The sequence below is a fragment of the Dermochelys coriacea genome, chromosome 7, assembly GCF_009764565.3.
Source record: "Dermochelys coriacea isolate rDerCor1 chromosome 7, rDerCor1.pri.v4, whole genome shotgun sequence".
NCBI lineage: Eukaryota > Metazoa > Chordata > Testudines > Dermochelyidae > Dermochelys > Dermochelys coriacea.
Window position 1 is genome coordinate 61,421,203 of NC_050074.1, and position 21,586 is coordinate 61,442,788.

A 21,586-nucleotide genomic window follows, 5' to 3' on the forward strand; every position below is an offset into this window, starting at 1 on the left:
AATGCCCCTCTGCCATGTACATTGGTCAAACTGGACAGTCTCTACGTAAAAGAATGAATGGACACAAATCAGACGTCAAGAATTATAACATTCAAAAGCCAGTTGGAGAACACTTCAATCTCTCTGGTCACTCGATTACAGACCTGAAAGTAGCTATTCTTCAACAAAAAAACTTCAAAACCAGACACCAACGAGAGACTGCTGAATTGGAATTAATTTGCAAACTGGATACAATTAACTTAGGCTTGAATAGAGACTGGGAATGGATGAGTCATTACACAAAGTAAAACTATTTCCCCATGTTATTTCTCCCCCCCACCCCACCCCCACTGTTCCTCAGATATTCTTGTTAACTGCTGGAAATAGCCTACCTTGCTTGTCACCATGAAAGGTTTTCCTCCTTACCCCCCCCCCCCGCTGCTGGTGATGGCTTATCTTAAGTGATCACTCTCCTTACAGTGTGTATGATAAACCCATTGTTTCATGTTCTCTGTGTGTGTATATCAATCTCCCCTCTGTATTTTTCCACCAAATGCATCCGATGAAGTGAGCTGTAGCTCACGAAAGCTTATGCTCTAATAAATTTGTTAGTCTCTAAGGTGCCACAAGTACTCCTTTTCTTTTTGCGAATACAGACTAACACGGCTGCTACTCTGAAACATTACAATACAGCTTTGCTATCCAAGGTAGCAGTTCACCTAGTGTAAGTGACCTCCCGGGGCAGAGTAGGAATCAGAGTAGGACTCAGAAGGGGATGGTGCATCTAGAAGGGGGATGTCGAGCAGCCACGGCACCACCTACTTCATGTCCACCTTCATGGGAGAAGCAATAGCAGTTTTCAGGGTCAGGTGAAGTAGGTAGCTCCTTGCATGCCCTTGCTCCCCTGCATACGTAAGTTCATGTTGGAGCCTCTAGTAATATCAAATTTGGTCTCTAAACACCACAAGCAATTTATGTGCCTAACTGTGCAAACACTGGCTAGCAGGCACAGTGTTTACTCCTGTGAAGTCTCATTGAAATCAATGGAACTATTAATGGGTGTAAGTTCTACTCCTGATACGAAGTCTTTGCAGAACCAGGCTTTATAATACTTCACAACAATACTCCACTCTTTCATGGCATCTTCCATCCAAGGCTCCCAAAGTACTCTATAAAGCTATGCATGAACAACATGGGAGACAGCTATAATTTTTATGAATATAATGTGTATCTCTATTTGCTTGATGATTATAGAAAGGCCTGCTGTATGAAGGGCTAAAGGTTAACTCAGTCCTAGCTGGCTTGTAGCCCAGACAGGAAGCCAGAAAGTGACTTCAACTCAATTGCTGGTACTCAGATGGATAATGCAGAGGTTAATTCCTTTGAGGATTACCTCCTCCCAGGCCTCTCAGGCACGAAAAGTGAAACAAAGCACTTGGGAGGGGTTAAAAGCCTCAGCCCAGAGGCTAAGAGGGAGACAAAGAGAGGCAATGACTGCCATGGAGACACTGTCCCTCCACACCCAGACATTAGGGTTTGGGGGAAGTTACACATGCCTAAAGCTGGTAGGTAGGACATGATGCATGTAGGCCTTTTGTTATTTTCACACTTTTCTTCTCTGTTCTGTCCCTGTGGGTAAATAGGTAATGCTTTGTTCTGAAGAGGCTGTTCTGAGTTACTGCATTTAACTACTGGTCACAAGCCTCTATGGCAGATACCAAAACCAGCTGGACCTGCTAAGGAAACATGGAAGGCAAACTGGGCTGCAGTAACCTGGAGACTCAGTTTAAAAGTGGGGTGAATCATGGGATTGCACCCCAAGAGAAGCTGAGGTGCTGAGCTTGGCACTTAAAGAGGTGCCCATGAAGAGACAAAGAAGGTCAAAAGTATAGCTTACCCTGAACTGTGACACTAATTCTCACAGTATACCTGGAAGGAACGTAGTCTTCTGTGTGCTGGAATGTAGTATCCATGCTGCATCAGCAACAGGTTTTAGAAGAGGAAACAGAAGAATAACTTTCCCAGTAAAGCCATCAGGGGAAAAGAAGGCAGAAAATATCTACTCCAAGCTGGAATCTGGCCAGAATGTTGTGGCCAATATCTTTGCTGTCATCAGTAGTGTTGATGAATCTGCCAGTGATCACATGTGGACAGGACCTCAGTTTTACATCTTACACCCCCTAAAACCATGCTGGGGCGTTGGTTCAACACTGACTCAGAGGGCAGAGTGCCATCTACTGAATCACCAACACCACTTCCTGCAGGACTTTGGATTTTTGGATGTGGTATTTCCAAGTACTGATTAGATTTGAGGCTGCTTAGCTAAGGATATCACAGAAAGGATATGGGTGCAAGACATATAGGTTTTCAATAGGTACAGAAGAAGTATTTGAAATGAAATATCCTGTCGTATTACACAAAAAATTTGAAGAGGGTTATGCAAATATATACTGTTGCTCTGTTAGGTGCTGTTCACGTCTTACAGCAAGGAAAACTCAGTCATTTCAAATACAGGAAAAAAGGCAAAGGAAGGCAACATTATCTGTCTTTTGTGTCCTGTGCCTTCTCCAAGACACTTTAAGGAATGCACTTCTAAGAGAGGCAAAGAGTCCTGATGGCACCTTATAGACTAACAGACATAATGGAGCATAAGCTTTCGAGGGTGAATCCCACTTCGTCGGATGCACAGCATAAGCTTTCATGGGTGCATGTATGCATCCGACGAAGTGGGTATTCACCCACGAAAGCTTATGCTCCAATACATCTGTTAGTCTATAAGGTGCCACAGGACTCTTTGCCACTTTTACAGATCCAAACTAACACGGCTACCTCTCTGATACTTCTAAGAAAGTAGTCATCTTACTTAACAGCTGGCATGGTTATCTCATATTACAAAGAGATTAGCCAAACTTTTCTGGGAGAGTTATACTTTTATCTGTAACTTTGGTTGAAGAACTCTTCTTTTTAAATAACTCCTAGATACACATGCGCACACACCCACGCCCCAGCTCAAATGTGTCTGGTTACTGATGCTGATAAATGTATTTGTCCCTTGATATAAAAAAGGAAAGATCACAGCCTCTGGCTCCCTGCATGGTAGGTGGCTGGCTCTAAATGGTTAAACAGCACATTTTCACTGAGGTGGTGCTGGCACGCCAGCACAAACAACCATAGCTGTACAGGATATATAACTTGTTCCTGCAATCCTGCCAAGTCCAGGCAACCTCCCCTGGAATTTGACTGCCCTTTTATAATTCCTGTGAAGAAAATTTTGCTCATATAAATGCTTGCAAAAAAAAAAAAGCAGTTGGAAAGGATTAGGAACATGTTTTTGAAATAAAGTTATAAGTTAGGAGTGTTTGAGATCCTAACGTATGAATTTTTCACTGTTTACCCAACTCTAGCTGTTCCCCCTTTGCTGGCTTTTTTAAATCAATTTAACTGTCTCCATAATAACAGGTTTCAGAGTAGCATCCGTGTTAGTCTGTATTCGCAAAAAAGAAAAGGAGTACTTGTGGCACCTTAGAGACTAACAAATTTATTTGAGCATAAGCTTTCGTGAGCTACAGCTCACTTCATCGGATGCATCCGATGAAATGAGTTGTAGCTCATGAAAGCTTATGCTCAAATAAATTTGTTAGTCTCTAAGGTGCCACAAGTACTCCTTTTCTTTTTTGTCTCCATAAGAGATCCTGGTAAAGAATCCAAAACTTCCTCAAACGATATTCTCTAACTAGTGCTTACTAATTTTTGTGTCCCTAAGCGAGGCCAAGGATTGAAACAGCTGGAGACTGAGCTAACCCAATTTATAACCAAGGCTCCTCACAAATGGAGCTGTGGGATGCCTGGATGCCTGTGGGATGTCTTACATCAGCCAGCTCATGGCCAGACAGGAAGGCCCAATCCTACCATGATAGTGCATTCAAATTTCCTCATTGCAGTTAATAGGAGTTTCTGGTGCACAAGCACTGGAGGATCAGTGATGCTGGAATAACCCTATTAATGAGTTTCTCCAGACAGTGACTGTACTATGCGTGTGCGCCCTGAACACTCCGTAAACGGAGACTCGAGCCTAAGATGAGCCAAAAGAGCAGGTTGTATGTAAGCCACTTAGAAGCTGTGCCAAGCTTGTCTCAGCCAGAAGCTGCGCCAAGCTTGTCTCAGCCAGAAGCTGCTTTGTGCTTGTGCAAGCAGAGTGAGGAGTGCTGCTACCTATGATGCAAGCAGTGCGCTGAGGATGTCAGCCATTAGGGAGGTCACTGGGGCATCTTCCATGGCCACTACAATAACATACTTTAGCCTACAGGAATCCTAAGGACCCAGTATGATGCATCAAAAGAGTCCACTGCTAGAGAACACAGATTCCACTAAGCAGGATGGTAGTAATACGGTAAAACAATAATCAGTCAGGAGTGCACCACTGCATTCAAGAATACAGTGCACACTGACTATGGATAAGATCCATTGTTACTACAATCCCATGTGGGATTGTAAAAGCAAAAGCTTTTCCTTGCTAGACCTCACATCCTCAGCACAACTGAAGAGCCTGTGAGAGCATTTGGGACAGACCTCCAAGATGGGGAACGGCAGATAGCTGGGGCTATATCCCGATAAGCTCACATTCCATGGCCAAGAGACTCTGTCATGTTGTAGAAAGATAGGATGATGATGCCTTTCAGCAGCATTTGTAGTACTAGAGCCTGGGAATTTATTGATCTTTGGGGAAACTTTTCCCAGCCATTCTAAACACTTAATGCTTCCAAAGATGTTCTTCCTTATAAGAATTGAATATCAGTTTCCTTTTCTTTGGTCTTTTACTCCTTCTCCTGGATTTATATTTCTTTTCTGCTCTTTTAGGAAGCTTTTGTTTCTTCTCAGCTGCCCTACATGCCCTGACAAGTGTTGATCCTTCAGCGTATTCCCAGAAATATTCCTCTTTGTGGAAGAATTGGGAAATGTGGATCAACTTTGTGGAAGACTCTTTTAGTGAGAATGTCTGTAGCATCTTTGCCAAAAGAGTCTAATAAAGGTGGCTTAATTTTTTTATTTTCCTTAATAGAGCAATCTTGCCATCAGCCCCAGAAAGGATGGAATTGTTGTCTGCAACATCCTTATTATCTCCAACCCATATCTCACAGCATCATTCCTGAAAATTTACACATCATACCAACAGGTGTTTTCAAACTTCCTGGCAAGCTGCAATTCTTAACTAAACTACAGCTTCTGGACTATATTTGGCGCTAATGGGGGTTGTTCGCAATTGTACAAGAGCTGAATTTGGCCTGCTAATGACACTGGAAGTGTACCATCTGGAAACACCTGCTTGTAGAGTCATGCATCACTCTGTTTCAAAGCTTCTAATAAATTCTGGAAATGTTCCACAGCCTTTATTAAAAACCTGAATATGATGTATGGTTTCTCCTTTACCTTTCAAGTAGGGCTGTCAAGAGATTAAACATATTAATAACGATGTTAAACAATAATAGAATATCATTTATTTAAATATTTTTGGATGTTTTCTGCATTTTCAAATATATTGATTTCAATTACAACACAGAATACAAAGTGTACAGTGCTCACTTTATATTTATTTTTAATCAGAGGTGAAAGTAACCCATTACGGTCCGGTACGGCATACTGTCAAGAGCCGGTGCGCCATACCGGACCAGCTTCCCCAGGCGGTGATTTAAAGGGCCTGGGGCGCCCGGCAGTGGCTGGAGCCACAGGCCCTTTAAGTTGCTGCCAGAGCCCCACTGCTGGAGCCCCCAGGTAGCGGAGGTGGCCAGGAGCCCTGGGGCTCTCTTGGCGATTTAAAGGGACCAGGGCTCCACTGTGGGTAGCAGCAGCCAGGAGCCCCTGGCCCTTCAAATCACCACCGGTGCTACCCTGCAGCTCCAGCAGCAGGACTCGGGCAGCAATTTAAAGGGCCCAGGGCTCTGGAGCTGGTAGCTCCAGTGGTGATTTAAAGGGCTGGTGCTCTGAGCTGCCTCTACTGCATCCTGATTTAAAGGGCCTGGGGCTCTAAAGGCCCTGCCTCTTCTGGTTGAGGCCCCAGCCCTGCTCAGGACTCCAGCGTACAGGTAAGTCCTTTAAGTTACTTTCACCCAAGTTTTTAATACAAATATTTGCATTGTAAAAAACAAAAAAATAGTATTTTTCAATTCACCAAATACTAGTACTGTAGTGCAATCTCTTTATCATGAAAGTTGAACTTTGTACAAAAAATAACTGAATTCAAAAATAAAACAATGTAAAACTTTAGAGCCTACAAGCCCACTCAGTCCTACTTCTTGTTCAGCCAATCGCTCAGTCAAACAAGTTTGTTTAAATTTGCAGGAGACAATGCTGACCATTTCTTGTTTACAATGCCACCTGAAAGTGAGAACAGGTGTTCACAGGGTGCTGTTGTAGCAGGCGTCACAAGATATTTACCTGCCAGATGCGCTAAAGATTCATACATCCCTTCATGCTTCACCCACCATTTGAAAGGACATGCGTCCATGGTGATGATGGGTTCTGCTCGATAAAGATCCAAAGCAGTGCAGACTGACGCATGTTCATTTTCCATCATCTCAGTGAGATGCCACCAGCAGAAGGTTGATTTTCTTGTTTGGGTTCTATAGTTTCCGCATCAGTGTGTTGCTCTTTTAAGACTTCTGAAAACATGTTCCACACCTCATCCCTCGCAGATTTTGGAAGGCACTTCAGATTCTTAAACCTTGGGTCGAGCACTGTAGCTATCTTTAGAAATGTCAGATTGGTATCTTCTTTGCGTTTTGTCAAATCTGCTGTGAAAGTGTTCTTAAAATGAACATATGCTGGGTCATCATCCGAGACTGCTATAGTAAGAAATATATGGCATAATGCAGGTAGAACAGAGTAGGAGACATACAACTCTCCCCCAGGGAGTTCAGTCACAAATTTAATTAACGCATTTTTTTTAATGAGCGTCATCAGCATGGAAGCATGTTCTCTGGAACGGTGGCCAAAACATGAAGGGGCATACGAATGTTTAGCACATCTGGCATATAAATATCTTACAATGCTGGCTACAACAGTGCCATGCGAACGCCTGTTCTCACTTTCAGGTGACATTGTAAATAAGAAGCGAGCAGCATGATCTCCAGTAAATGTAAACAAACTTGTTTGTCTTAGCGATTGGCTGAATAACAAGTAGGACTGAATGGACTTGTAAGCTCTAAAGTTTTACATTGTTTTGTTTTTGAGTGCAGTTATGTAACAAAAAAATCTACATTTGTAAGTTGCACTTTCACAATAAAGAGATTGCCCTTCAGTACTTGTATGATTTCTTTTGTTTATCATTTTTACCGTGCAAATATTTTTAATTAAAAATAGTAATATAAAGTGAGCACTGTACACTTTGAATTCTGCGTTATAATTGAAATTAATATATGTGAAAATGTAGAAAAACATCCACAAATATTTAATAAATTTCAATTGGTATTCTATTGTTTAACAATGCTATTAAAATTGCGATTGATCGCAATTAATTTTTTAAATCATGATTAATTTTTTTGAGTTAATCACGTGAGTTAACTGTGTTTAATTGACAGCCCTACTTTCAACACATCTAGGTTCCAGGTACAGATTTTTTTTGGAGATACTGCCTGCTCTCGAGGACACATTCTCCACCATATCCCAAATCACTCCAAAAGCTGTGTAAGAGTACCATAATACTTCTGTACTTACCAACAGCTCAATACTCAAAGAACTTCTTAAGGGAGAGTTAACTCATTGTTGCCATTTGGCAGGTATGTATAGTGACGTGCAAAGAGGGTAAGCACACAAAAGATACATGCAGTCAGTGACAAAACCAGGAACAGCACCCAGCTGCCCTGACCCTTAGTTCCATGCTCTATTTCCTGGAACCTATTGCTTCCAAAAGCAAAAAGTATATATATTTTTTCTGCTTAATACCACAACTTGAACATGGATTTCCTTTGGTTTTGCAACATGTGTCTGTTTATCCTCTTTTCCTGTGATTTCTCACTCATTTAGAGTAGGATTAGTTCTTCTCAGTGATTATTTAAGGTAGGAAAAAATGTTAGATGATATAAGTTACATCCTGTGTGCACCACAAGATCCAAAGACAGTATACATTTTTTTTTAATATGAATCACCGTGGGAAGGACAGAGAAAACACCATTAGACAGTTAATGCCAAGCAGTGCAAGAAAAGCCAAAAAGTAAAATTTTCAAAACTGTCCAAGTGACTTGGGAGCATATGTTCCATTGACTTGAAAATGGTATGTAGCCTTTGAGTGCCTAAGTTACTTCTGAAAATGAGATGTTAAGTTCTTTTGAAAAAAATTTACCCAAAGCTCCTGTATTGATTTTGCCATTTCTGTAAAGATAATAGGGGTATAAGGCTATTTGTTTAGGACCAAACTGTAAGTTTTATGAAGTGTTTTTACTGAGTTTTATAATATGCTCCTACACTTTTAAGTCAACAGAAAACCCTGTAGCCAAATGCCAAAAGCAGCAGTTTTAACTCAACTCCTAACCTAAATGAACCTCTTTCACCACAAGGAAGAGCACTCCACAGCGACTGAAATAGTAACATTAGCAAAGAAGGCGAGGGAAGCAGCACTTTTATAAAATGTTATCTTTATTCCTGCTCCTCTCCCTCTTCAAAAGGGATCTCTCAGCTAGAAGGGGATTGGGTAAGAGTCCATCACTACATCGCTGTAGCTAGGCATGGGATTAGCTGCCACAGGGGATATATAGACAAGAAAAGCCATGCTAGTGCATTGCGCTCTGTCATGTTAGGGGTGGTATGGATTATAAAGGGTTTTTTTATTGTTTGTGGAGACAGGAAAAGAGGGTTCTAAGTGCCTAGATACCCTAGGTCAGATTCTCTTCCTTGTTACACAAGTATAAATCCAGAGTAACGCCAATTACATAAGTGGAGTGATTGGATTTATAAACAAAGCAATTGAAATCAGCATCTGGGCTTCTGATTCTACCAGATATTTTGGAGACCAGTCCTGTTCCACTGAAATCAGTGGCAGCAAGACTAGGACCCTCCTGTCCTAATATCTGCTTCAATACTATGTACAACATTTTAATGAGCATAACACAGTAACTTGGAGTTGGTTCTGTATTCCTTATTCACATTCCTGATTCTTGCAAGCACTTCCATTGAATTGAATTGTGTTTCAAGGGATAGGTAAGAAATAAATATTACAACTACAGGAAAATTCTGCTTTTTTTCGTTCACCAGTTTCCATTAGCCTAGCGGCTCTGGCATAGCTTTCCTGTTAGACTGCAACATGAATAACCACCAGTGTGCTGAGGGGGAAAAAATGAAACAGGCAGATTTTCCACTGAAACTGAGGGGAAAATCTCAGCAAATTTTATAATAAAGTTAGGGAAACTCTCGCTCTCCACCCCAATCCCCAACCCACAATTTTACAAAACGTTAGTCTCTCCCATCTTAAAAAATACTACCCTTGACCTCACTTGCCTCTCCAACTACTGCCCAATCGCCTTCTCCCTTTCATCTCTAAGCTCCTTAAAGACACAGTTTACAATTGCTATTTGGAGTTCCTCCCTTCCATCTCAGACCCTCTGGCTGCCATCCCTTGCACTCCATCGAAATTGCTCTTGCCAAAGTCTCCAATGACTTCTTCTAGCCAAAGCTCAGAAGCAGTAATTCATCATCATTCTCCTTGATCTATCAGCTGCCTTTGACCCAATCAACCATGCTCTTGAAAACTGCCCTCCCTTGGCTTCCACAACGATCCTCTCCTGGGTCTCCTCCTACCTCTGTAATTCCTCCTTCAGAGGATCCTCCTTATCTCTTCTCTAACTTTCTGTGGGGATTCTACAGAGCTATGTCCTTGGTCCCTTTCTCTTCTCCTTTTATACCTTATCTATGGGTAACATCATCCAATTACCATCTCTGCTGACAATTCACAGATCTTCCTCTCTACTCCAGACCTGTCTTTTTCCATCCAACCTAAAAATCTCTGACATCTTGTGGATGTCTAGCAGTCAGCTCAAGCTCAACATCCCTAAAAAATAAACCCGTTTAATCTTCCCCCTCAAGCCCTGCCCATTTTCTCCTCTCTCAGTCACTGAGGACACCACTGCAATCCTGTCTGTCACACAGGCCTATAATATGGTAATTATCTTCTCCTAAAACCTCTCTCTAGAGCCTCACATCTAGGCTCTTTCTAAATCTTGCAGATTCTTTCTGGATAACATCTCTAAGATACAGCCTTTCCTATCCATCCATATGGCTAAAACTCCCATCCAAGTTCTAATCACCTTGCCTCTTGATTACTGCAGCATCCTTCTCTCTGGCCTTGATAAAGGCCATCTTGCCCCATTCATATCCAGTCAGAATGCTGCTGTGAAGATCATTTTCCTTGCCCATTGCTTTGACCATGTTATGAGTCTCCTTGCATACTTCCACTGGCTCCCCCTTCTCTACAGCAACAAACACCTTATTAAATTGCTGTTTACAAATACTGCCATGACTCCTGGGGGGTGTGAGGGGAAGGGTGAGCCTTACTTAATCAAAAATATCAGTCTATATTTATTAACTATTTCTGGCTGTTTATTCTGTGCCCCCTTTTCCCCATAATAAAGTTTTCCTTGTTGTACTATGGACTCAGAGCTTGCGCAGGGGCAATATTACCTGTCAAAAGCACCCAGAGGATGGGGGGGGGGGTTCAGTTTTCCCAGGTTTCTGGAATGGGGCTTGAGCTGGTATTATTTGTTAAGTTTTCAGAAGCAACCACTAGACAATTCAATCTGCCCTTGTGCTGCCAACAGCACTTGGCAGAAGTGGTACACAGGAAGACCTTTGTGCTTTCTCCCATGTTGCCACTGACACTTGGGAGCAGCTCCCTGCCAACAGCTGTAAAGCTGCCTCATTATCCTTCTTCAAAACACTCCTGTTCTGTGATGCCTGCAAAATAATCTTGTCCATGTTTAGGGCACTGGTATGCTGAGACAACTGTCCATCATGCTGACCAATATCATCTCGTAGTTTCCTAGAACATCAGCCTGTACTGTATCAACTGTTGTCTCATTCTAGAATTAGATTGTAAGCTCTTTAGGGCAGGAACGGTCTCTGTCTTTTTTGTATAGTGCCTAGCACCATGCAGCCCCGGTCCGTGACTAGGGCCCCCAGGCACCATCAGGGCCGGCTCTAGGTTTTTTGCCACCCCAAGAAAAAAATTTGGGGCTGCCCCCCACCCCAGCCCTGGGCTCCCCCCAACACCCCCTGCTGCCCCAGGTCTGGGTTCTCCCCTTCCCCCCACCAGTGCCACCCCCCCACCTCCCCCTGCACCCCTCTGCCACCCCAGCCCTGGATCACTGGTAACTCGCTCCCAGGGCAGGTCATAAGCATCCCGCTCATGACACTAGCAGGGGCGGTGGCTGCATCCCTCCAACTCCTTTCTGGCATTCAGGGGGCCCTGATTCTGCCTGCTCCAGCCAGTCCGGCACTGGCAGGGTCGGGGTAAGCAGCGGGACTCCCGGGATGCTCCTCAGCCCAGAGTCCCTCCAGCTGGGGCTCCCACCTCCAGGACTGGCTGGAAATCTGGAGGGAAGAGCCGGGGGGACCGCCCGGGCAGGGCGCTCAGAAGCCAGGGCAGGGCAGCCCCAGAGGGAGCGGCCAGCAGAGCCCCAGAGAGTGGGATGTGGGCCCCGCATGGCAGCACCCCAGGCACCGGTCCCCTCTATGGCCCTGCTGTTGCTGCTGCTCCTGGCCGCCCTGCTGCAGCCCCTGAGTGGCTTGGGACACTTCGCCCAGCCCCGGCTGCGGCGCTGGGGGGTGCGGCCGCTCTGCAACACTTGCAGACGGCTCCTCCGTACACCTCACGGGGCGGCCCCCAGCCCAAGCGTCCCGTGCTCCATGTGTTGGAGCCCGCTGGTGGCATGAACCACAGCATCTACCTGGGTGAGCGCCTGCAGGGCCGGCTCCCAAGCAAAAAAGAAAAAAAAGAAAAGGATGGCCCGAATGCTGCCCCTACAAGTGTGCCACCCCAAGCACCTGCTTGCTTTGCTGGTGCCTAGAGCCGGCCCTGGGCACCATAGTAATACACATAATACAAACATATTTTTCTGCATACTCTGGTTAGATGTTCTATTTCTTTAGAAGTTTGGATTGGGGCCCATTTCAAAGGCACTTGATTGATTTACAATCAAAATAATCCTTTTACATACATATAAATCTAGTTCCAGTCTGCAGCTGTTGACAGAGCTCTGCAGTTCAAGGGAGCTGGGAAGAATTAACACACACCAACTCCTGCCATCAGGGCAGACAAGTCTCCACTGGAGACTGTTGTTACAACTCTGAATTCCACCTGAGAGGGTGGACGGGTAAGAGCTAACGACCACACTTTTTCCTCCCTGCAGGCCAGCAAAGGCTTCTGAAAGAGGATTCTTCTTCAGGTATGGTAGGAACTATTACTACTTGTGAAGCTGCCTCTCTACCAGGACACCTGCTATGGTGTTGGTACTGGTTGGCTAGGTGGCCCACAAGGTCAGTGCTTCCTGCCCCGTGGGCAGACCAACCTAGGTTAGTCTAGGCATTTGTGGTCCTTTGCTGGGTGAGGGCCTGCTGCTTGGGCAAGCAGGGAGGAATGGAGTCTCTAATGGCGTCCGGGATGAGGATCTCTTGAAGAGAACAGTGCCCAGTGTTTGTATAGCATGAACAGCTGGAGTTAGGCTGCCTCCCCAGTTATATTACTACTAGGACTTGCCTTATAGATCTCACCCTGGGAGGTTTGTTTGCTTCTCATCCTTCACTGAATCTCCTTGTTCCTGCTGCAATGGTCTCAGAATGGAGATGCCCCAGCATCAAGAATTTGGGGGCTGGGGAAGTAAATTGGCATCTGGTTCTGACCCAATTTGTCATTTTCAGTGCAGGTTACAGCTTTCTGATTGGCTGAAACTCTGCATACACAATGCTCCCCATCAGCTCTTTCTGCGAAACTCCTGTAAGTTTCCAAATGCTTGGTTTCAGTGTGCTTTTTTCAGAGCAGTATAGGGTATGTGAACATAGCTGAAAAACTGCCTTACAGAGTTTACAGCAGGACAGCTGACTCACCAAAAGACTCTCTGTATGTTTCTGTTTGTCTTGCTTTCTTTCTGGCCTCGGAGAGTCAAAATGGGGTTCTCACCCCCAATAGGCCAGCTGATTTTAAACTAAAGATAGGCCCATGCCTGCACACAAGCAGACATTTTGGGATGTTTTATAACTGGATCCAACATCTGCACCTCAGACTTTAGACATTAATTGACTCATCATAGCATGGCACATTAGTTTGCACAGAAACAAGTGACTATCCCAGCTCTGCACATTTTCAGGCATCTACGCAAACCCAATCAACCCCAGAGAGGGTTGGAAGTGTATACAGACTGAATCTGCTTTGGGCATTTGTCACAATCCATGCACCATAGGTTAAAGATAGATATACTGTGCACCAATGTAGCAACCCACCAATGCAGCCACTTCTGGGGCAAAACAGGCAGCAGTGTGAGAGCACCCAGCAACACTATACTGAAAAACAAGGAAGAAAAGCCACACCTCAGATACCCACTTTACACACCCAAGCTCCAAAGCAGAATGAATAAGATCAGAATGATGGCTGGGATTTATTTTCAAAGGTTTCCCAAGGAAGTTAGGCACCCAACTTCCTCCAAAGGAAATGGGTTCCTAATCCTTTCAGCCTCTTTCAAAATTCCAGCTGAAGTGTCTAGCAACACTGTACTTGAGCAAAAAAAAAAAGGAGTACTTGTGGCACCTTAGAGACTAACAAATTTATTAGAGCATAAGCTTTCGTGAGCTACAGCTCACTTCATCGGATGCATTTGGTGGAAAAAACAGAGGGGAGATTGATATACACACACGGAGAACATGAAACAATGGGTTTATCATACACACATTGTAAGGAGAGTGATCACTTAAGATAAGCCATCACCAGCAGCAGGATGGGGGGAAAAGGAGGAAAACCTTTCATGGTGACAAGCAAGGTAGGCTATTTCCAGCAGTTAACAAGAATATCTGAGGAACAGTGGGGGGTGGGGTGGGGGGGAGAAATAACATGGGGAAATAGTTTTACTTTGTGTAATGACTCATCCATTCCCAGTCTCTATTCAAGCCTAAGTTAATTGTATCCAGTTTGCAAATTAATTCCAATTCAGCAGTCTCTCGTTGGAGTCTGGTTTTGAAGCTTTTTTGTTGAAGGATAGCCACTCTTAGGCCTGTAATCGAGTGACCAGAGAGATTGAAGTGTTCCCCAACTGGTTTTTGAATGTTATAATTCTTGACGTCTGATTTGTGTCCATTCATTCTTTTACGTAGAGACTGTCCAGTTTGACCAATGTACATGGCAGAGGGGCATTGCTGGCACATGATGGCATATATCACATTGGTAGATGTGCAGGTGAACGAGCCTCTGATAGTGTGGCTGATGTGATTAGGCCCTATGATGGTGTCCCCTAATAGATATGTGGACAGAGTTGGCAACGGGCTTTGTTGCAAGGATAGGTTCCTGGGTTAGTGGTTCTGTTGTATGGTGTGTGGTTGCTGGTGAATATTTGCTTCAGATTGGGGGGCTGTCTGTAAGCAAGGACTGGCCTGTCTCCCAAGATCTGTGAGAGTGATGGGTCGTCCTTCAGGATAGGTTGTAGATCCTTGATGATACGTTGGAGAGGTTTTAGTTGGGGGCTGAAGGTGATGGCTAGTGGCGTTCTGTTGTTTTCTTTGTTGGGCCTGTCCTGTAGTAGGTGACTTCTGGGTACTCTTCTGGCTCTGTCCATCTGTTTCTTCACTTCAGCAGGTGGGTATTGTAGTTGTAGGAATGCATGATAGAGATCTTGTAGGTGTTTGTCTCTGTCTGAGGGGTTGGAGCAAATGCGGTTATATCGTAGAGCTTGGCTATAGACAATGGATCGTGTGGTATGATCTGGATGAAAGCTAGAGGCATGTAGGTAGGAATAGCGGTCAGTAGGTTTCCGATATAGGGTGGTGTTTATGTGACCATCGCTTATTAGCACCGTAGTGTCCAGGAAGTGGATCTCTTGTGTGGACTGGTCCAGGCTGAGGTTGATGGTGGGATGGAAATTGTTGAAATCATGGTGGAATTCCTCAAGGGCTTCTTTTCCATGGGTCCAGATGATGAAGATGTCATCAATGTAGCGCAAGTAGAGTAGGGGCATTAGGGGACGAGAGCTGAGGAAGCGTTGTTCTAAGTCAGCCATAAAAATGTTAGCATACTGTGGGGCCATGCGTGTACCCATCGCAGTGCCGCTGATTTGAAGATATACATTGTCCCCAAATGTGAAATAGTTATGGGTGAGGACAAAGTCACAAAGTTCAGCCACCACCCTATATCGGAAACCTACTGACCGCTATTCCTACCTACATGCCTCTAGCTTTCATGGGTGGTGGCTGAACTTTGTGACTTTGTCCTCACCCCACCCCCCACTGTTCCTCAGATATTCTTAAAAAGAAAAGGAGTACTTGTGGCACCTTAGAGACTAACAAATTTATTAGAGCATAAGCTTTCGTGAGCTACAGCTTGTAGCTCACGAAAGCTTATGCTCTAATAAATTTGTTAGTCTCTAAGGTGCCACAAGTACTCCTTTTCTTTTTGAGAATACAGACTAACACGGCTGCTACTCTGAAACATCAGATATTCTTGTTAACTGCTGGAAATAGCCTACCTTGCTTGTCACCATGAAAGGTTTTCCTCCTTTCCTCCCCCCCTCCCCCGCTGCTGGTGATGGCTTATCTTAAGTGATCACTCTCCTTACAGTGTGTATGATAAACCCATTGTTTCATGTTCTCTGTGTGTGTATATCAATCTCCCCTCTGTTTTTTCCACCAAATGCATCCGATGAAGTGAGCTGTAGCTCACAAAAGCTTATGCTCTAATAAATTTGTTAGTCTCTAAGGTGCCACAAGTACTCCTTTTCTTTTTGCGAATACAGACTAACACGGCTGCTACTCTGAAACCTGTACTTGAGCAGGATTATATTGTTTTGATTTTTCAAGCCCCGTTCCTATCTGGGCATTGCACTAAAATAGCTGAGCAAACAGTCATTGGTTTCTAGATTCGAGTGAAGCAAGTTCTTAAGACTGATTACACTGGCATTTGTTCAGGGTTAAAAAGCAGATTATTACAGCTATTCATGGAGAAACATGCAACCTCAACCAGCTTCCCAAGAGTGGCCAGGGACCTACAGCTGATAAACTCTGATACTTTCACCAACAGGAATAAAAAAGATCACTGAAACAACACTAAGTAGGCTAAGTACAGGACAGGAAGACAGTTGGTTTAAAAAATATAACCTGAGCAGCAGAATTATACCTAAAGGAAATGAGATCATCTTTCACTCCTTGATTAACCAACTGACAAGTAATCTGGAGTCATTAAAGCATGAGAATTTTTATGATTCACATTTACTTAAAAATCAACTTCTTTGGAAATTCCTGACAGCCTACAGATGAGCTGTAGTTTGACTCTAACAGTTAAAAACGAAAATCACATATATTTGTTTACATAATTACCCTCTTTTTAGTGTTGCAAACTTTACCAGTTTATTAAAACATAATTGTCCTTCTTGTAAGAGCCAGAAGTGACCCGATTTGAAAAATAAACTTAACTGCTAAAGGGAGAAAACGAAATGGTTTACTGGACAGGTGCCCAAGTGTGTGAACTTTCAGCTAGAATATTCTAAAACAGTGTCTGTAATAGCACATTCCTTTACACATGTACCACTAAAACTTCAACCGAATATCTTGAAATCCATTTCCCTATATTTTAGCATAACCCATTATAGGTTAGTTTTAAAGTATAGTTCTACTGTAAAAATAGAACAGATTCAGGAAACCTGCTGTCTGTATGTATTTATGTGTTCAGTTTTTTACTCCAGTGAATGCTGCAGAGATTACAGTTTACAGGGGAATAAGCTGGACTCTACCTTGGCTTGCACATCCTCAGAATTGTTGGCTAAATGTCAGATGCCAGGCTATATCCAATGCTCAGTTGCATTCATGTAAGTGTGTAGAAGACAGACAAGTTTTACAGATAGCTGATGGAGGGCAAACTTAGACCTGTAGAATTTCTATGGGCCACAAGCAGGGAAGAACCCAGTTTGACTTTCATATTCCAAACTGAGTTTGAGTTTGTCCAAAACCACAACAAATAACATTTTACTGGTTGTGGGACTGATTCTGATCTCAGTTATACCAGGTGTAAATCATGAGCTACTCCACTAAAGCAATAGAGTTACACCATCGTAAAGCCAAAATTAGAGAAATCAGAATCAGGCCCATAATAGAGCAAATACGGAGCCCTGGTCCTGCAACTGCATCCATATAGCAAGCCTGCTGCAGCTGTGCAACTCTGCTAGCTTCAATGGGGTCCTGCGGAAGGGTTTGTCCATGCAGCTGCAGTCGCAGGATTGGAGCCCTGATTTGGAATCACTGAGGCTTTGATTCAGCCAAGATCCTAAGAACGTATGTAACTTTAAAGACATTAATTTTAAGGATTTAAGTGTTATTCACTTCACACATGTGCCGAAGTTCCTTACTGAATCAGGGCCTGAGGCGCTAAATCTGGAACTTATGACACCATTTTTAAGAGGCACTTTTCAGGCTAGAACTTTAGTTCCATGGAAAGTTTCTATATTTTAGATAATGCTTAAATTATTTATTTAACTGACTGTTTGATAGTTCTATCTATTGGGCTTTAAATAGAGGCTACAAGAACAAGTGTATGGTGAATGCATTTTATTTCTTCCTGATTTTAATATCTGACTATCACTTGTGAAAAAGAACATCCTGAACAAACAATTCCCAGGCTTTCACCCAGTGAAATGAAAGCAAATGGAGATCTACTGCCTTTACAGTCTCTCAAGCCCATACTGCTAGATAACCGAGCCCATGCTTTTTTAAAAACAGTCAGACACATAACACAGATACACACAGTGAACAATGTAGTTTCACAGAGGAAGCAGCAGGCCAGAGAGCAAGACTTGCTCACAGGTCACCGATCTCAATCTCCATATAGTACTGTAGATTCCTTCTTCAGCTACATGACTTCTCAGTCTTTAGTCAAAGTCTTTCCTGGGCACATCAGCTCATTGTGGCATTAGTTCTTTGGTGATCTCTTCAGCAAGCCTTTCATTCCCTCAGTATTGCTCCCAGATATCTCAGATTTGGAATTCTGAAGGCCTCCCTTATTTTTCTGTCCCATCACAGCCTTTGCATCAGACTTGCCAAGTGAAAAATCAACCCTATACAGAGGTTGCTGGCAAGGCCTCCCCATCACTTAAGGCAAACGATAATGGACAAATCCTGCCACCACAGCAGCAGAAGATCCCATGGCAGCAGAACAAGTCCAGCCTTTGGGGAACTGTGCACTCCCACCCCTGTGCAACACAGATCCCTACTGTAGGGTTCTCCCTGTGCATCAGCACTTGGGGGCAAAGCCAGAACTGCCATAGTGCACCTCCTCCTGATCTCTGCCCCTTAGCCTGGTGGATAATGGGTGCACAGAGCTACTCCCACTACAGCCTCATTCCCCAGCACCATTTACTCAACCATTCGGGCATGACGATTTGGTCTGAAGGAGTTGAGAGGGGGTTGTTGTGATGCAGAAGGCCTTGTCAAGCCTTTACTGTGGTGAATGTTGCCCAGTATGTCTCAAATGGAGAGACAGTGGACCAGAACCTCCCCTTGATGTGGCCTCATTGCTGCATCTCCTCAGCCGAGGTTTCCATCCACCGTCATGCCTGTCAATGTGCGACAAACCATGTAGCATGGGACAAAACAGCTGAAGTGTGGAATGGATTCTGCTGCACACTGATCCAAAGGCAGATTATGAAGGTTTTTAACTCCAGAACATTGATGTCAATATTTTCCCTGAGTGAGAGGATGAGATGTGGCAAACAAGTAGAATTTAGGGGAGAAAGGAAAAAAATCTACAGCATAATTTAGCCCATTTCTGAACTATTTCTAACGACACTGTTAGAAGAGGGAAAGGAAACTAATATAACACTACAGCAACATTTAGCCCTTTTTTATTGACAAGAAGAACAGGTGGTTTGGAGTGATGTAGCTGAAGTATAGTTCACTGCTTCTGGGTAGTGCATGATGTGTGGGCATATGCTATAAGAGGACAAATTCATCCCTCCTGTAATTTCATTGGCCACAGGGGTTTTACACGAGGGATGGATTTAACTCAGGGACTGTAGCAGGGATCTGAAGCAATCTATCAGATGTGTAATAGTGAAGAAGGCAAAAAGGATTTTATCAAAGGCTTTTAATGAAGGTCCCATTTCTTCCTTTTCCTACTATCTGAGTGATCTGCCTCCAGTCTCAACTGTGCAAATGGCATATTAAAAGTCAGCAAGTAAACCAGTATTCTGGGTTCCTTAAAAATCAAGAGCAAGATCTTTGCTGACATACACCATATAAAGCCCTGTTGAAGCCAACAGGGTTTCACTGGGATTGCGTCTTGGTAAAATTTGGCCCATTTTCTTCTTTTGATAGCTCAGTCATAGATTTCCAAGCTGGATTACGTTAAATCACCATGGCAAAAAAAATGAGTGGTTCTAATGAAGCTTAAAGGCCGTGGTTGGTTTTCTACTCACCCTCAATTTTGGGCTTACAAGTTAATCTATTTTCATCCCCCCTTGATTCAGTAACCATAAACTCAACTTGCTTTCCTCAAACAAATGACCTGTTCTAATACTAGTAGCCCTGGCTGCATAAACAGAGTATAGGATTTGAGAGCATAAGTAATCGCTTTATGAGCTCCAACTGAGGGGAGAAAGGAGATAAAGGAGTCAGAGAAGTTCTGTGTCAGTGGTTCTCAAACGTTTTTTTTCATGGACCACTTGAAAATTGCTGAGGGTCTCGGTGGGCCACTTAATGATCTTTCCAAATGTTGTTTGTACATTTAGCTTAACTACTATAAAGCGCTTTAGATAAAAGTGCTATATAAAAGAAACCTTAATAATAATTAACGTTTTTTTGTTCTACAAATAAAAGCACACAACTCAGATTTTAATATCAGTACTTACACCTTTCTAATGCAATGGATATGCCCTCTCTCCCCTGCCATGGCAGCCCCAGAGCTGAGTCTAGGAAGGAAGGGGGGGTCTCTCCCTCTTTCCTGCACTGCAGCAGTCCCTGAGCTGGGGCTGGGAAGGAGAGGGGTCTCTCCGCCGCCACAGCAGCCACAGAGCTGAGGCTGGGAAGGATGGCCATCTCTCCCCGGCAGTCACAGCCCTGGAGCTGCAGAAAATCACCTCTTTCTCTGGCCACCGCAACCCTGCATATCCCAAATTCCCCCCACCCCCTCTTCTCACCCCACTGTCTCCTTCCACCTACCCCCTATTCCCCCCAACACCACGACCTTACATGTGCATCTTCTCCAGAGTCCAGGCATCTAATTAGTGGAGCACACGAGAGAACGAAGGGCCACCCAGGCGCACACCTTAGAGGGAACTATCCGCGGACCACCTGAATGGAGCTCGCGGACCACGGGTGGTCCTCAGACCACAGTTTGAGAATCTCTGTTCTATGTTGTTCCATGTCATTATATTGTTGCACAATATTATTGTGTGCTGACATTGTTGCCATTCACCATCCTGCTACAAAGTCACAACATAAAGTGGGAAAATATTTGAGTGGACAATTTTATTCAAAATAGATAATTGGAGAGCCCAAGCCCTCCTCATTATTCCAACCGTTCCCCTGCTGGCACCAAACAACAGCTCTGCCAGGGATGTTCGATCATATATCCTTGAATTCCATCTATCTTTTAGACCAGACATATGTAGGATGTTGCCCAAATTCTACTGATCAGTTAGTAACAGACAAGTCCCTTTTCAAGCACGGATGTTCACATGGGCCAGCTTTCTTAGACCGCAATATCCTAGGATTCATACCCAGTGTAACACCTAAAGAAATACTCATGTTCTTGCATGTTCTTTCAGACATGACAAAACTGAACCTCTGTAATCCTCTGATTATTAGAAAGATCCCATAGAACATTTCTCAGAAATATAGGGTGCCACATAGTAATGGGCAATTCCAGGGCAAATCACTTTCAATAGAACAACAATTGATCCTCACTCCCTGAATCCTGTGTTCTAGCCAAATTGAAGCTAGTGTAATATATTCTGCTAATTTAACATTACCTCTTGAGTTTCATCTGGAGACAGTATTCTTGATTCACTGTTCTAAAAGCTTGTGTAGTTCTGTTGGTGCACAATACATGCCCTTCATCCCTAAGTGGTGGCTGTTTCACCTGACAGGAATTATTTCCCTAACATATAGGGTCAATTTCTGCCTAGTCTACGGGTGTGCCCTAACGGAACTCAGATGGTAAAGCAGGGGGCTCCTTCAGGATAGAAGGTGCTGTATATTTTTACGTAAGTTTATATAACAGTCACTAGGTGCTGTTACAACACAAATAATGCATTTCCTCCCTTATCAAAACCTCGCCCATATTTCTCCTCCATTTTTAGATACTACTCTAAGCGATTATTGACTGCCAGAAGGACACATTAAGATAACGAACTCTACAAAGAGCTAACTCAGACAACAT

General features: G+C 43.7%; 1 long non-coding RNA gene across 3 annotated transcripts in view; it reads right to left on the reverse strand.

Moving 5' to 3' along the window:
- Positions 1 to 21,586, reverse strand: part of LOC122461205 — a 45,834-nt gene that overhangs the window by 17,309 nt on the left and 6,939 nt on the right. The window contains exon 4 of one of the 3 annotated variants that reach the window (XR_006283020.1): positions 20,474 to 20,627. The exons of the other annotated variants lie outside the window; for them this stretch is intronic. This is a non-coding gene — a long non-coding RNA (uncharacterized LOC122461205). Of the gene's footprint in view, positions 1 to 20,473; positions 20,628 to 21,586 lie in introns of those variants that run through there. 3 annotated transcript variants of the gene reach the window in all.